Raw genomic sequence first — 4,725 nt, forward strand, 5'->3', positions numbered from 1 at the left:
ACTGAGGATGCTGCATTTGAACACACACATGAAACAATAAGTACTCATGCGGTTTTTATGGCATGCATACACTAAACAATAAAGCATGTGGTTTGGACCTTATTTCAGCTGAACATCTCAAAAATGCCAGTTTGTGGCTAGCGCATCTCCTAGCTTGCAGCCTGACTGGTTTTATGATCCATGGCATACTACCCGATTCAATGTTATCCCCTTGCTTGTCCCAGTGCTTAAGAACACAGCTGGGAGAGTTAGTTGCATATATAAGGCCCATAGCGCTAGCCAGCATACTAACAAAAGTTGTGGAAAGAATCCTACTTGATAGAGTAACTGGGTATCTTTCTTCCTGTGACAATCAGTTTGGTTTTAAACCAAAGCATGGGACAGACATGTGTATATAATAATACAATAAACATATCGACATGAAGATGTAGCTATTTTACATTTGCCGTCGTCAATTATGACAACACAGATGTGCAAAATTAATCAAGACTAAGACAAATGGTATGACCTATAACTGCTTCCTTTAAAACACAAATAGTGCAGTAGTCAAATAATATCAGCAAATAAATAATAAACAAAAAGTCTCTTTGAATATAAACTAAACTAATCTTAGAGTCACTCTTATCCTAGAAGGACTAAGAGATGCCCGTTATTTTGAGATGCCCGTGGAATCTCCATGTTTGTTTCTAGTGTAAAGCAAGCTAAAAAACAAGAAGAAAAAAAAAGCAAGTTGATTTTCATTCTTTTTTTTTTTAAATAAGATTCGGGGCGAATTAAATAATATCCATGGCTTTAGCCCCGAATGAAACAGCCTAATGACTCCCCTCGCTTGAATGAGGACTAGAAAACAAGAGAGTGGATACTAGGAAAGGGCCAAATAAGTTCATCATGCATCAAAATGGCAAACATAGCAATCCTTTTGTCAAATATAGAAAATATAGCTTTCCTGAAGTATACAAATTAATGAAATACTGTCTGTAACTCTCTCAGTGCATGATATAATATAATGTGTTATAACGCCATATCCAGTGAGGAACAAATTATTGTGCAGAAAATAACAGTGTGGAATTTGTCTGTGGTACAGCATGCTTGTGTTTAATAACTCCACCAGATGGAGGCAACACCTCTGTCTAACACCAAGTCATTCTCTGATACAGCTACAGACTGATGCATGACGGAACCAACCTTTGAGGGAAGCACAGCAGTGTGGTTTACTACTGACCCGCATGTTCAGGTTCAATGATACATGATCTGACTTTCTAAAAAGAGAACAAAATGTGTTGTTTATATTTCGGATTATAGTCACGCAATTCCTCTGAAAGTCACAGTGCAGGATTTACACTGTTCTCTCTGAATGGCTAAAGGCATAAGACAAACTCATACTCAAAGTGATGATGTATGAAGTGTGATTAGGTCTGAAAGTTACGTGATTGTATTGCAACACCTTGAAGTACTTGTCTGAAGAGTCTCTATAAAAGAGCAAGAGGAGAAAAGAGCAGAAAAGAGCTGAAAATAAACGACCATAATACAGGTTTGGGGCACCTGTTGAGGTTACCTGTTGAGCAGCATTACAGACAACCCGGTGAGAGAGAAGCTTGACATGAATCAACCCTCCTCCTTCTCTCTTTGAGACTGCTTGCATTGAGTATTAGTATTTAAATTACACTGCAATTAAATACTATAATTGTACATAGGGTAATTGCAAACAGAGACGATTACTTTTGCTAGTAGCTGCATAAATTGATACAAACTGTTATTTGGAGCAAATAGCACAACTTCGTACTTTGGTAATAACATGTTCAGCGTGTAATTGTTTGGTCAAGTCTTTGTTGGGCTAGATAATAACAACCACTGACTACTTAACGGCTGTTTTATTGAAAACATTTGACGAGAAAGCTGTTGGAAATAAACGGGGGTAACTTACTTACCTCCACCCTCCTGAACAAGGCCCCACCGTCAGAAGGACGACGAGGATCGTTACTGACCCAGACATGGAGCTGGGATGCTTGGTTAGCTGAGTATAGTCGTCTTGCTGGGTGTCCCCTGCTGTCCGTCCACACCAGAAGCGAATTGAGCGACCAAATCGCCGGAAGTCATTCACTTTCTATGGGCAAGAGCGACCAAAGCGACCAAAGCGACCAACGCTACCAGCGGCCAAAGTTGAGCGACCAGAGCGTCAAAAAGAAGTTGAAAACTTTTTAACTTTATGCAAATGACTATTATTCGCTTCAGCGACCAAACACTGACAGCCAATCGGAATGTAGACGCTCTTCGCTTGCGTGGATCCCAGGGAACATCGGCAGGCACTTTGGTTCCTACCTACCTTTATTCACTCACTGAACAAAATGTCGGCTGAAGTATTAATCGCGGCTGTAACTGGGCACCCGGTGTTGTACGAACCCACCCTTTTTCAGTTCAGAGATCGAAACGCCATAGTGGTTTGGATATCAAGTGATGATAAGCGGGAGTATTTATAGGCTACATCTAGAACGTTCGTATTTAAGCGGGAATCATTATAATTTGCTCTACATGCCACCAATCTAACCAACCAATCGCGTGTAGCATGCTTTAAACAAAACCGTCACATAAACAAACTAATCGACAAGACGAGGGATAAATGACAAGGGATATATCTCTTGTCTTTTATCCCTCTATTCCCCACTATTCACGGAGCCTGAGGTGAATAATTTTTAATTAAATAGTCTAGATAGATAGATAGTCAAGTCTTTATTAATACCAAACGACACAAATCGTCGGGAATCCATTTAGGTGGTTCGTCCCACACAGGACAGTAGCCTACAAGACCACACAGAACAAGTCTGACTGGACATACACACAATACATCACATTAAAACTAGACACGCGTTGATAGATAGATAGACAGAAAGACCTAGATAGATAGATATGTTCCATTATTTGCCTTGCGGAGCCAACCAGTCCTGTGCACGTATGCAAATTAGCCATGTGCGCTAACGTCTATTTGTTTTGAATGCGTGCAGATCATGATTTGCAGATCCAGATCAGTGAAACATATTTCAACTACTACAGCACGCAGGGTTTTTTGTTCTCGGTTGTAATTAGCCTACATTTTAGGATTTTTATATTGGGGGGAATCACTGTCCTACTTGTTGTCGAAGCACTTTATCGAACAAGCAAAACCGTCTCGGCAATATGGCCAAGGTGTATGGGAGAGTTCAATATTTGATATGGCTGTCTGTAGGGCCTACTAAACGCATACGGCTCCTTTAAATGCGTCTGCATAATTGAATTGTACGTCATGAGCGACTTGAGTGACCAAAGCGAACAGAAAAATTCGCAGCGAAAATTCGCAGCGAAAATTCGCAGCGACCAAAGCGTCTTTGACGCTTTGGTCGCTCAATTCGCTTCTGGTGTGGACGGAGAGCGAAGGGGGCCCGAGTATAAATCGTAAAGGTCAAGCATCCATGGATTTTCGTCCCCCCACCGATTGGCTGCAAACATTAGCACATTTATATGTATGTGTGCGCGGCACTTCTAATTTAACACATAGGACGGAGCACACGATAACGCGCCTCCGCTGATGAGCTTCGCTATTCGTCGAACCGCCTCTCGGGCATTTCCGTCATGAAAAAAAGGTTAGGTAGCGTTTCATCGACCAATCACGAGGTGTTTCCAAAGGCACACTTCGCAAGGCATAGGCCTACTGCGAAGCACAGCCGCAAGGCATAGGCCTACTATGCTTTCCTTCTTTAATGGCAATTTTACCTCTCTCATTAGATTTAGCAATCATGGAGCCCCCACTTGGCTAACGTTAGTTCTATGCTACCCGTACTTACTAGATCTTATTTTGAAACTTCTGTTTGAGAAAATCTAACTAGCGAATGTTCCGGATGTTGACAGCCGTGCGAAGAAGAAGGGGTTCGGTGTTGACGGTGAAAGTTAGGCCGGTTTATGCAGAGTTTCCGTTGTCCGGTTATTACCGCTCATTGAACGGAAAAAAATGAGGAGGACCGAAAATTCTAAATGTCCCCGGTCAGTATGACCAATGGAAATAATTCTCTGCACAATTTGAATTGTGTTTATATATGCTACAGTGGTAATTTGTTTAACCAATTCATGTTAAACAATGAGGTTTTTGATTGACCCGACCCGGCCCGCCGATATTACCCACCACTATCCTTGAGCCGGGTCGGGCCGGGCCTTTGATCGACGAGCGTTTGTGTTTTTTTGTTTTTGTTATCATTGCTTTATTGGCCCAATCTGAGGATAAATCTATGCCATAAACAGAAATATTATAGGCCTTTATTACACGGGTTTTCTCAATGCCGTGGAACTCTCGGTTCACTTGCATGGGTAGTAGCAGAGAATGTCTAATATGAGAGACGGGCTCTGGTAGTAGTCCGGTAACTTGTCAACCCCAGCGTCTTCGGTTGCTAAGCGACGTCAACGTCTTTGGCGGACTATTTCTCTGCTGATCAACACTACGGATGCTGGTAACGAATAAATTGTAAAAAGACACACCATGTGAAGTTATTTCCCAAATAAGATTTGAAAAACTTTGGAGGTTTATTTCCAACACTATTTACATGGTTTCGGAGTAGTACACTTTGACATTTTAATACAGTTGAGCGAGAAAGGCGACGAAGAATAAGAAGGGGGCGTTCCAGTCTGCGTAAACGGGAACCCCCACCACACGAGAACGCCCATTTGTGTCTGCAGTGGGATGATATTGCCTCCGTCTGCCCC

The sequence above is a fragment of the Gadus macrocephalus genome, chromosome 15 (genome assembly GCF_031168955.1).
Source record: "Gadus macrocephalus chromosome 15, ASM3116895v1".
NCBI lineage: Eukaryota > Metazoa > Chordata > Actinopteri > Gadiformes > Gadidae > Gadus > Gadus macrocephalus.